General features: G+C 39.6%; 1 protein-coding gene across 1 annotated transcript in view; it reads left to right on the top strand.

Moving 5' to 3' along the window:
* The window catches only part of ATXN7 (ataxin 7), a 128,855-nt gene that overhangs the window by 3,818 nt on the left and 111,697 nt on the right, over window positions 1–13,340 (top strand). The window contains 1 exon segment of the mRNA XM_033424772.2: window positions 2,350–2,430. The gene's annotated coding sequence lies outside the window, so the exon portion shown is untranslated.

Below are 13,340 nucleotides of genomic sequence, written 5' to 3'. Positions count from 1 at the left end.
GCTTGAATTTCATATAATTTTTATATGCCATGAAATATTAAAAATTTTTTTTCAACCATTTAAAAATGTTGTGTACAGGCAGCAGCTCATGGTGTGTACAGGCTGAGGCTGGATTTGACCCATACATGGGCCATAGTTTGCTGACCCCCTTGCCGAGAAGACCCGGAAATCCTATAGGTTTATGAAGTCACCAAGCAGCACTCCCCGCAGCCATTTGCCATCTCAAGTATTCAGTGCTTTCGGTATGCAGACTTTATCTAATGCCCCCATCGTCCCCATTAGCATGAGACTCCAGTACAGTTAGTTGTTACTAGTTTTGGTGTGTGGCCTTCCCTTCTTAGCACACGCATTGTACTCACCAGTAAATTATTTATTGCTAAAAATGTTCTCACTTTGCCCAGTTTTCTGTAGAGCTTGATGAGTGAGCCCTGTCCTGTGTGATGGTTTTGAAGGGAATCAGTGCCTTTGGAGCTGTCTTACGCCTCAAGTTCCTGTTACCCTCCCTGTGCCCTGGAAGGGAAGTAATTGATACTAGGCCACAAGCTGCTAAGGAGCCGCTGTTACCTGTATGCAGCCTCCTCCACCCCCCTCTGCATGATGTTTGCTCAAATAAAGCACACAAAGATTCCTCTTGTGTTCTAACCCCTGGAGATTAGCTCCAGGATTGGTGTGTACAGAGCATGTAGATGTATATGTCTGTGTGTAATTTCATCCGGCCGTCACTGAAGCTCTGAGAGTCGCTTCTTCTTCTTTTCACCTTTTCTCTCTCTTGACCCTTTTCTCTTGGCCATTGTATAGGATGCAGATTTGGTGACCTAGTGGTTGCTATAATTGATTATTTTTTACTTCTCTTCCTGCCTTTTAGAATTCTCTACTAATTGCTTGTTTTGCAGCAAATATGTTCTTTTTGGAGTTTAACTTTTCAAAACCACATTATGCTGGAAATAAAACCCACTAATTGGGTGTTTTAGAATTTCCCTCCTCCAAATATAAACCTAATGCAATATCAGAGGCCTGAATTGATACTTTAGATACTTAGTGATAAATTGCAGTTTTAAAGTTCTTGGCCATTTAATCTAAATGTTAGAAATGTAAAGTATGTTATTACGCTTAATATTTAAGGGTTTCCTTCTTTTGAAAAAGGTAAATTTGGTACATATTTTCTGGATGACACGTGGGGCAATATGAATCCAACAAAGTCATGAAATAAAATGCGAAGCCAACATCTAGGAATTTATCTTAAAGAACCAGTCAGTCAAGGGTGCATAGATGTGTGTGCCAGACTCCTCACTACCCTGGTTTTTGTAATAGCAAAACACAGAAAGTAATCTGAATGCCTATTAATAAAGGGTTGATTAAGTCAATTAGAGCCTATCCATACAGTGAAATAAAATACTGTGCAATCTTTAAACAGGATGATGCAAGTTGATATTTATTGGCATGGGAATGATGTTTAGGAGAACAGAGGATAGCATGAGAAAATGTTTAATGTGTGATTTTTAAGGTGGATGAAAGCCCTGTGTATAGAAACCTAAAAGCAAGTATCTGGAAGGACGTACACCAAATACTAATAGGAGCTTGTTACCTCTAGGTAATAATATTGTGGATGATCTTTTCTCTTTATGCTTTTTTTTGTTTGTTTATTTGTTTTAGGTAGCATATGCTGCTTTTATAATGAGGAAAAAATGATAAAGTTATTAAAGAATAAACATACTAATGGAAAACATCTCCTATATGTGGCTAAATGAGGCCTCATTCCCCGAGATGACCAATTTCCCTCATGGTCTGTGTTGTATTGAATGAGAAGTGAAATATGCTTTCTCAAATGCCTTTTAAAATGTTTTCTATATTACTAATAAGCAAGAATATTTTCCAGACTCTTCCAACAGGAAAGAAAAAATTCCATACAGGACTAAATAAATATCAGTTTTTAGAAGAAACTCACTGAAAACACAGACGCATAGGCATTGATAAAGAGAGTATGCTGTGCCTCATTTCTTGTTGTGAAGGATTCTTTTCCCCCTGTTGAAATTCTTATAAAACTGTAAGGAATTCATATGTATGGAGGGAGTCCAGGCTAGTGGTTAAAAGCATGAGCTCCAGCACTTCCTGTGTTGCTCTTGTCCAGTTAGAACTCAGTCTCCTCATCTGTAAAATGTGGATAATACCATGCTAAGCTGTTGTGAAGATTAAATGATAAGTGCTTAGCAGAGTGCCAGATACTTAGCAGTATCCAAGGAGGAAGAAGTGGTGGGAGGGGTGAGGGCATAATAATAACAGCAGTGATAGTGATAATAGTGCTGATAATGATAATATTAGCTACTAATATTTCCCCTCTTCTACATATAGGTTTGCATGAGGGCAGAGCCTTGTTTGCTGCATTCATCAGCCTAAACCCTCTAACCAGACCAGTTACCTTGACCAAGACAGGTGTGTGGTCTAGTTTCACCCAGTCATGCTCCCTTTACCCTGGTATCACTATCAAAAAAAAAGAAGAAGAAAAAGGAGTGCTCAGGGGCTCACAGGCATAGAGTTGGTGCTCCGTAAATAGTTGTTGAATGGATGGTAACCTAAAGCAAGCATTTTCTCTAGATAGTATGTGGTGAGCTTTTAAAAGAGGGTTTTTCTCATTTTTCAAGTTTATATGGAAGGCGGTTCCAGGCAGAGAAACTGTTAAAGGGAGAATCTGTTTTGAGTTCTCTAGTTTTTAAACTAAGTTTTTAGACAAAGCAATTTTGCTTCATTTTTCTTCTCTTAGCCAGTTACCTTCAATTCCAGCTCAACCCTGTTTGTACCTGCATCCTTGTGGTATAACTATGATAACTGGAGAAAATTTTCACTTTATTTTCACCTAAGTTAGCTGGGCTTTGGAGTATGTTCTACCTCCTGCCTAAACCTCTGTGTTCTGACTGAGGTACATTTCATTGTTTCTGTGGAATTAGAAGCATTGACCTGGCTGTAAAGAATGAGAAGTGTAACCACATCTGCCTGTGACAGTTATTTGGAAACACTGGAGCGTTGAGTTCCTTCCTAGGAAACTTTAGGAAATGCATGGAATAAAAGAATGTAGATATATTATGATAATTCATGAAGCACATCTATCAGTTATCTATTGCTGAGTAATAATAACCCTCTCCAAAATTTTGTGGCTTAAAACAGTGATCATTTTTTTGCTTACAGTTAGGGCAGGGCAGTTCTTCCACAGGTCTTGAGATCAAATTCTGAGATCAAATTCTAAAAGTTAAGGAAAGTTAATCTCTATACCAGTGCTTCTTAAACCCCTTGCTAAAGACACTTGCATGGGGCAGGGAGAGAGAGTGAGAAGTGGGAGGAAGCAGATCTTTAACAATCTCGAAAGAACAATCCATTATCTTAAAATTCGACATGAATTTTGTATTCTACTCCATGATGCATGCCTTTGTTTTACCATAAAATTAAGTCTAAATTACTTGCCAATCAAATTAACATTTTATCTCCCAAATCTCTGAGAAAATTGCATCTTCTAGACTCAAAATAATGACTAATCAGCTAAAGGTCTTCGGTTGTAAGCAACAGAAACTAAATCTGGCCACTTTAAGTGAGAAAGGAGGTTGCTGGAAGGATGTGGTGTAGCTCTCAGCATTGACAATAGAGCTGAAGAACCAGACCTCAGAATGGATCAGATCCAGAGCAGCTTCAGGGATCCACGTAGCGGGACTCGGTGGAGAGTGTCCTCGGCGTGCCGGACTTCATAACTTCTCCAATTGTTTTTAACCCCTCTCTCTACTGAGTGTGTCTCTCTCAGGCTCAGACTGCGTGCTGGCAGGTGCCTTGGTTCCTGCCTCACCAAGAAAGTACCTTTTGGGGCGATTATCATTCCTCAGCAGGGGGGAGTGGACGCAGGGCTGGTAAAACCACAGACGTCCACGGTCTAAACATTTGTGGGCCTCTGTGTGCGTTACTTTGTGCATTATCTATCACATTTAATACTTGCAACACTTCTTTCCCTCCCAATCCTACATGCCTCTTAAACCCCAGTTTGAGACACAATCTTGTGGTTCCACACCACCTATTTCCATTTCAGCTAATCTTACCACTGTAAGTGCAGTAATATATTTATCCATTTCTTATGTGGTAATCTTTTATAAAACAGTATGCATTTCCCTGATATTTTAGAAGAAAAGCACATGGACTGTAATTTAACCATTTTTTGGTAACAGAGTCCCTGTGAAGAACATTTTTACCCAATGCACAGTGATCCCTTCAGGACACAGTGAGATAAATACTGTTGTTGGCCTCTGCACTAAATGTCCCAAACTGCCCTGCGTTTGTTTCTGTCTCTTGAAATGTCTAGCTGCTTTCATTGTATTCTTGCTGATACCTTAAAATAAACATTTTAGACCTTCTAGCTTATAAGCTGAAGGGACAATCTATGTTTATATAGCCTTTAGAGTATAAGTTAAACCATGCTTCAATCAGTAAAATGTGCAAATACAATGTGATTTTATTCAGAGCATTTTCACATATTTTCCTGTTTTATACTCTCATCTTTTGAAGTCAGAGAAGAGCATATTTCCCCCTGTTTTTTAGCTGAGAATATGGTTTAGAAAAGGTAAGCAGTTACCCTTGCAGCATATGACTGTTGGCAGGAGAACCCCTGGGTACTTTGACTACCCATGCCTTTGCTGAGGGCAGTTCTAGAATGGTGGTTTACCAATTGCAGAAGCCCCTTATCCGGTTACTCAAGGTCCCACACTGAATTAGAGATGCGTGAACCTACGATTAACCTCTTACTGCGGGCACATTGGTGTGTAATGGAGGTATCTAATGGTTTCCTTGGTCATTTGCAGCCGCTTTTGTTTACTGTTGCTTTGGAGTCCCAGCGTCTTTTTATTTCCCCACAGATAACCAGTTGAGAAGCCGCTGATTTACCCCACCTCATCTTCCCATGATTAGCTGGTTTTGAAGTACCTCTTGGAGCCCTTTAGTCTGGCCTTTTTTACTTCCCCAGGATGTAATTACCACCTTTGGTGTAGTCACTTGTCCTCCCAACCCCTGGACTCTTCTTTTAAATGGTCTGCCCTGTTTTCTGCTCTTCAGGTCCATCACTACAAGAGATTTTGAGAGGAGCACTTGACGGACGCTTTTGTTTAATTAAGTCTCCAGACAGTGTTCTGTTAACAATAGGGTTGTATGTTAGGCCTTTTCCGCCTCAGTTTTAAAGTTTCATTGTCGTCTGAACCATCAACATGATCATAATGGCAATATGGTGGTTCTTGTTTGGCCATAGAGACGTCACAAGACTTTTCTGTAGCTTTAGAACCTCATTTTAGCATTTAACACTAGTTTTTAAATTATCTCTCTTTCTCTAATTTGTTTCAGGCACTGATTTCTACAGCTTTTAAACATGTTCTGTTAACAACAGTAGTCAAAAATCTAATTTTCTCATGGTCTCTTGCATTTCTAATTTGTATTATGGTCTCATTTTTGCAGACATTTTGAACCTTTAGGATCCTTGAACTTAATTGTGAAGAGTGCTAACACAGTTCTGTATTGAAAAATGCATACTTTTCATTGCTTTGTATTTTATTCACTTTTTTATCCTTAAGTTTTAAAGTACTGAACACAAAAGGAGATTAAATATCTCCTCTTAGCTGCTCTTAAGAGGAGATATTTAAGACCCTAGTCTCTGCTCCCTGTACTCCTTACCCTGTTGATTATTATTGTTCTGGTAGTTATAACTATAAATCGAAGTTGGAAAAGAGACCATTTGCCATTACATTAGGACAGTTTAAATGGAGTCACTTGTTCAAATTTACTAGCTTCCTGAAGCTAGTAAAGATGTTTATGGTTTCTAAGATTCCTTGTTAATTTATTTCAACACAAGACAGTGAATAATACATGTTTAGCTATTACAGATAACGAGAAAGGTAGCTCCTAGAAAGCTAGTACATATTCCAGCTTTCTGTTTAGAACTATAAATGGCACTGAATTGAAAAATCAGTTGTCATAGTAAACAGCAGTGATGATGTCGTAGTAGGCACGTTTCTGAGTGTGTCTGTTGCTTTAGCTGACTGCCAGCAACGATTAGCTTTCTTTTCCAGAGAGCTGGTGTCAAGTGTTAATCAGCTATAGACTGGAAAGTTTTTACTGGCTAACATTTGTGGTGCAAGAAACACCAGTCTGTGTTTTATCTGTAGTCTCTTAGACATATCATTGCATATGATATCATGCATATGATATTGCGTGGTATTCTTACAAAAAGAAACAGTTCCATTTTTCGTCTGTATTAGGAGTGCTTCAGAGTATGAAAATAGTGAATTTTGACCTTGAAGAGTCTAAATTATCTCAGTTAAGGTTGTGATGTGTCCCAGAAAAAATTTACACATTAAACGCAGTTCATCATTCTTGTTTTTTACATTTAGAGTAGTTTCTTAAATTGAAAACATAGTTCATAAAAAGTAGTATTGAAAATCTTAAAATACACAAAAGCTAAGAAATGTAACTTGGATTTTGAGTTTCAAGAATTACATAAACTTGGTTCTTACAGAAAGCTGAAATTCCAGAATGCTTATAGGGTTTTTGTTTAATAATTTTTCCCTGATTTGCATAAGTCAGAGGTGTTTGTAGAAAATTTGGAAAATTTCACAAATACACAGAAGGAAATAAAAGTTACTCATACTTCTACTACCTAGAGATACCACTATTAACATTTCATGTATGTCCACCTAGCTGCTTATAGAGTTTGCCAATAAAATATCCTTTGAAATGAACACTTAAGGGTAACAAGTGTTAGAAATGGATACACTACAGTGAGAACCAAGTTTTGTTAATCCCACTGCTTCTCAATGTTTCCTTCAGGCTGAAGAGAGAGGCCTCCCCCCTGGGGTGGGACATGAGAGCTATCTCGCTCTTTGGCCAGCTTTCGCTGAAGTGTAGCAGAGCATCTTTTCTGCAGACTGTAGTGTATCTGCCTGTCTTTATCTTAGCAACTCTTGCTGTCAGCTCTGAATGCCTGCTGGTTGCAGAGGGAGACATTTGGAGTCTTTGTTGGAGTGGCTTGTTGACATAAGCCCCATGGATTCTTATCAACCTCCTAGAAGGATTCTTTCAATCAGCTCTTGATTGATCAGAAGAATGCCGCAATATTCAGAAATATAGTAACCTCCAGGGTAGTCGTGCCAAGTGAAAGCAAGGTGGAGTGTTTAGAGACTCCCAGGTGATTTCAATTAACATCTAACCTCAAATCCAGTCGCCTTGGTAAAAAAATCTGAAGGAGCTCAGAGCAGATTATGGTATAAGCATATGCCAGTCCTTGCCATTGGAAAAGTGCTAATCTGGTCAGCTGTGTTAAAGAGACAAGCGAGGCTGAACGAAGCAGAATTTCTCATCCGGTTCATCTTTTGCCTAGTGCAGACGTACCCTGTGAAAGAGAGAAAGAAGGAAAGGTCACAGGCAGGTGGCTAGTAATACAAGATGGTTGGCTTTTCTTTCTGTGTGCCTTGGCTAGTGGTAAGCAGATCCTCAGGTCTGAGAAAATAGCAAAGTGAAGTGACACACAGGACAACTTCCCCAGGCAGTGATACAACTTCTGGGTATTCAGTGTGAAAATACAGTGCTGACTTTGATTCCAAAGCTCTCAGGGAGAGGAAACCCAGGGAGAAATAGGAGGAGGTGGCATCTCTTTGTAAACATTTTATTTTTCACATGTAGCAGACTCCTGCCTAGAGAATTGTTAAGTGTCAGCCCCTCCATTCTGCCAGCTGTTTTTCAAGAGCGCCCTCTCATGTTCTCTTGAACTGACCAGTTTAAAAGGTGTCACTTCTGCCTGAGAAACCTAAGAGCTTACATGCAGTGCTTGGTGTGAAGGAATTGCTCTGGAAAATGAATAACCTTTGTGATAACTGCTCACATGCAAAGGAGGGAGACTGCTGGTTTTACAAGTCTATGGTTTGAATTCTTAGTTCTGGCTGGAAACAGAGTCCAAATCTGATGGTTCAGGACTTTAATGAAGGGGTTATTTTCAGAGAGTGGGCAGAGTTAAGGGTGACATGGGGTTCCTGTCACCCAGAAACTAACAGCAATGGGAAGCTGTTATCACTGCTAGGTCCAAAGGAGCAAAGAGAAGAAATAGCATTCATTCCTGGAGTCCAAAGAGAGAGCTAGAGCCAAAGAGGAGGGGCTGTCTGACAGGCGCAATAGCCCTGGAGGGATTCAGCCACTGCCAGAAAATGCAGCCCAGACCGGGGAGAGAATAAAGAAGCAATACTCCCCTCCTCCACTTTCTTTCCTCCCTCTTTGATCTCCTTCCAGTGCCTTCTATTGGCCAAACCCACCTGGAAGCCTGACTGCATGAACCTAGTGATGCTACCCATAGAGGTCAGCCTCTGGGGCACAGAGCAGGGCCAGAATGGTGGAAAATTGGTCTGGGGATGGAAAAAGAATCAAACAGAAAATTACTAGCACACCCTAGTAGCATATTCATAATCCCAGTTTCATCATTTTATCTTATCATCCTCATCTCCTGAAATCCCAGAATAAACCCTCAAGTATATGAGCTATTGGTTATGACTCAGTTCTGTCTTTTAAGTAGCCTAAACAGTTACCCTACCCTTATCAGAGTTATTAAATATTCAAAGAGAGAATCTGAACAATTCTCAGAAGAATTGGAAAATCACTGAAAGACCTTCTGTTGGGGCATTTTGTTGTTGGTTAAAATTAAACTAAGATTAGAAAAAATGCATGCGAACTGTACAAGTGATTTACCCTAAAATATAAAAATTGTAATTTCAGTCACACATTGGTGAGATGAGTTTTTGTTGTTAAAATTAAGCTGCAAAAGGAAAGCAGAACTTTTTTTTTTAATCCTTGCCAATTATCCCTTCAGATCTATTTCACTAAGGTAGGGTGAAGATTCTTACTCAGGCAATCTAGAAACAGAAGAAGAGATTTTTAGCTGTTAAAAGAGGATATGTTTCAGTCCATAACTATTGAGTATTTGGCTTTGAGAGATAGAAAAATAAATAAGATATTTACTCTGCTTTCCAGAAACTTATGACCAAACAGTGAAAAGAGGTTCACACCCATCTATAATAATCAGCAATAGGAACTTTAATAGAAGCATCAGCTGTGGACTTAGAAAGAGGGAGAAGTGGTTTGTCTTTCCCAAAGATTCTTTCATATGGCTCATAAATATTTATCAAAAGTATACTTGCTGTGTCCTAGAAGTACAGATGATAAAAAGATACCAAATGGCCCTGACCTCAGGGAGCTGGGGTCAGAATAAGCATTTTACTACTGTTTCATCAAGGGCAGCCAATCATTTGATGCCTTACCATTGCCTCAGTGATGGATGACATCGAGAATCCTTACCATGTTCTACCGTGGTCCTCTGATCTGGCCCCACCTACCTGTCCAACCTCCTCAGGTGCTCTGGCTTCTTAGTTCCTCGAATGTGACATGCTTTCTTAGAGTCTCTTCACTTGAGTTTCCCTTGCCTGGAGAGCCTGCTGCCACCCTCATCTCTGAACACCTCTTCTGTCTCCTGGACCCTCCTGGTCCCAGTTTAAATGCCACCTCTTCATAGAAGCCTTCCCGACCTTCCAGACAAATTCCAGGGATCTTGTTACTTTCTGTCAAACCCATATGTATTCAGGTACCCTGCTTTTACTCCTTCAAGCACCTTTCCACTTATTTGTGTAAAGTTTCGATGGCTGTCTTCCTTAGCAGAATGTAAGCAGCATGAGAGCAAGGTACCTGTCTGTCTGTTTCACAGTTATGTCCTTAAGTGCCAAGCATGGTGCTCAATAAAGAGTTGTAGAAGGAAGGAAAAAACTGGTTTCAAGCCCTGGCCCCTACCACTCACCAGCTCTGCGACCTTTGTTATTTCACCACTTGGAGACTCAATTTCTTATCTGTAGAATGGGGATAATGGTGATAATGGCACTTAGTATGTGCTAGGCACTGTGCTTTATTGGTCTTATCTCCTCCATTAATTCTCATCGGGAGAGGTGAACTGATTTGCTTGAGGTCACATAGTTTGTTAAGTAGAAAACAGGATTTAAATCCTGATCTAATTCCAAAAACTGATTGCTCTTCTCCAGGCCTGTGATTGTCCTGGGGGTAAATCCAGGAGGGGAGAAGGTCCTTGATACGGGGTAGTATGGATGCCCAGGTTGGGAATGTTAACATGAATGAGGAGGCCAGCTGGAGATCTCTTAAACCAGTTTTAGGGAATCAGTGTGTGTGATTAACTCCATTTAGATGGAGAGGTAATGACTTGAGCCCTGAAGAAGCTAGCTGCATCTAGAAGTGGCCTGTAGTGTGAACGCCCTGAGGCAATCACTGCGGCCAAAGAGTGAAGCGCCTTGCAAACTGAGCCAGGGAGTTGCTACTTTCTGTAAAATGCTATAGGGGAGACCTCAATGGGTTTTATTTATTGAAAATATTTTGGAAGTAGGAAGTCTCGGTTTGGAGTCCCTTTGCGGGCAGAAGTGTCCAAAGCCCTCTCAGTTTGCATCTCTGTAGCAAAGGATACATTTTAGCTGATTCTTTCATTCCACTGTAGCACCCAGTGCAACAGTGTTTGAAAAGGAAGCACCAGTGTGAGGTAAGGGACGGATGTTTATGTTCAGTTGTTTGATATAATTCTGTTATTGTTGCTTATGGTTTTTCTGTAAGAGTATGCCTAGCCCAGATGGGTGGCACCTGTGCACAAGTTACTTCACCTCTCTAGCCTCAGTTTCTCATTTGGAAATTAGGGACAATTAAAATATCTATTTCATAGGCCTGGCGTGCTGCATGCACATAGTGTCTGGCACAAAATAAGCTTTCAGGCATTGTTAGCTGTTATCGTTGTTAATATTTCCTGTCCATTCTGGTCCGTGCCTCTTGAATGAATGGGCATCGTTTACGTATCAAAGACAGGTTGACTGGGGCATAGGAATTGACTTTTTTTTTTTAAAGATCATGATTTTAGGGTTTACAAAGATAGTAAAAGTGGCAATGAAAAAAAGGCAATGGCACACCCTAGTTGGACAGTCCTAGTGTTTCCTAGATGTGATTATGATGAAACGTAAAGCGTGAACACAGGCTAATTCTTACAGAATCCATAGTGTGGGCTGGGGCTTTGCTTTCCATGCATTCTCCCTGATTATAGATTGATTATATCTATTTTATATAGATTGATTATATCTATTTTACAGATAGGAAGTTATGATCTTTTCTAAGATGTTATAAGACAACTCTGGAAGTAGACGCTAAACCATGTGCTTCTCCAAACCGTTTTGTGCCTTCAGCATTGTCAAGGCCTGACTTACCTTCCAACAACTTCAACAACTCTGCTGGGAGGGCAAAATGGGAACAGAGCTAATTTCTTTTGAATCTGTAGGATTAATTGGAAGCACTAGGCATAGTGTGCTGTCTAGTGCACAGAAGAGGCTCAAGAAATGTTTACTGAATATAAATCTTAATCAGATTGAGTGAGAAAAAGATGACAGAAAATCAGTATTAGGTGCTGGCTCCAGCCTATTTTCTATTTAAAAAAAGGCGGGGGGTGAGGTCACTAACTATTTTACTAGCATAGTCTGTTTACACAGACTAATGGCTGGAGTCTGAGGTGAAGAATTTTCCTGTGTGTGTTGCATGTGCTTAACTCCATTCTGTGCTATTCAGTTATCTGTGGAAATCTGTTTGTTTCCCATTAGGAAACCCCTGATGCCCAGGAAGCTCCTAGCTCTGTCCTTGTGTTGGGCTGATTAGTTTAGTCTCAGTTAAGATAAACTATGTGTAACCTTAAAATATTCAGACTATAAATAGGAAGGTGTAGCTGCTGTCATTGGTCATCATCAATGTATTTCATAGATAGATCTGACTGATATTTCTATTTTCCTTTAACTCAGGTAATTAAGAGCTGACATAAAGGAAGTACCATATAATGGTAATGGGGGGGAGGGAGAGAAAAGAGGAGACCTTCTTGCATTTAAAAAAAAAAAGTTCATTCTGTTTCTCCACCGCCCCCACCCCCCCCCAGCCCAGCCCCGCCCCGGAACTTTCTTTGCAATAAGGCATTTATTGTCATATCAAACCTGAAAGTTTGGCCAGTCAGATGGTAGTTTGATTACTAAGCATCCTCTTCATGATTTAGCATGTTATACCACAAAGTGAAGATACTTAATGGGATAATTGTGTTGATTTACTATGCAAGTAGTTCATACAGAAATTTAAAAGTGTCAAACATTAAAAGACTTTGATAAGCCCCAATTCCCAGATCTTGGTTTCTAATACCATTTCCAATAAAAGGAACAACGACACGTGACTTAATTCTATGGCTGGGGCAGGGAATAAGCAAGATGAGCCTGGAGGGTATTCTGATGCCAGAAAGCAAGAAAGTGATGAAACAAAACACACATACATAACACACAATGAATGATGAGGTAGTCAAAGGGACACAGGAGCCTGAAAGAGTGCCCAGTGGTCACAGCTGGGATGATTTAACTAAATAATGTAGTTTTAAATTATAACCCAAGATATAAAATAAATATAAAATATATAATGTACCTATAATAAATACTAATAAAATATATATAACTAATATGTAATATATACATAGCAAAATAATAATGTAAAGCACATACCCCTGAGTCCATACTGATACAAATAAATGATTGAATAAGTAAAGCAAATTAGAACAGATAAATTTTCTGTGTGGAAGAATTCCAAACGATTTTTGTCGATAATCCCCTGAAAGGAAGTGTAACATAACTGCCCATCCCTTAAATGTGGGCCTTGCACAGTCACTTCCTTCCCCAGAGTACAGTATGGAAAGAGGAGGGAGAACCTTTACAGGGGAGAAACCTGACAGACACTACCTCAGCCAGTTGATCAAGTTAACAACAGTGACAAATGTACACTTGACATGACATAACAAGGGTGGCACTTGAGCTTTGTGGTCTTCCTCCCCCAATCCAAGAATCTCATTATAATCCTGAGAAAAACATTGGACAAACAATTCAACACTTTCTCAACAGTACTCCTCAAAACTGTTGTCAAGGTTATCAAAAAAGGAAAGTCTGAGAAACTGTCACGTTCTAGAGGAGGAGAAGGGAGACATGACAACTAAATGTAATGTGATATGGATGGGATCCTGGAGTGGAAAAAGGACATTAGGCAAGAACTAAGGAAATCTGAATAAAGTATGGACTTCAGTTAATAGTAATGTGTCAGTATTGGTTCATTAGTTATGACAAATATGGCACACTAAGAGGTGAACCATAGAGGAAATGGGGTGGGGTGTATAGGGACTCTGTTTAATCTTTACAACTTCTCTGTAAACTTAAAATCATTCTAAAATTAAAAGTTTA

Source organism: Orcinus orca, chromosome 10, assembly GCF_937001465.1.
Source record: "Orcinus orca chromosome 10, mOrcOrc1.1, whole genome shotgun sequence".
Lineage (NCBI taxonomy): Eukaryota > Metazoa > Chordata > Mammalia > Artiodactyla > Delphinidae > Orcinus > Orcinus orca.
This window is presented reverse-complemented; position numbering and strand designations above follow the sequence as displayed.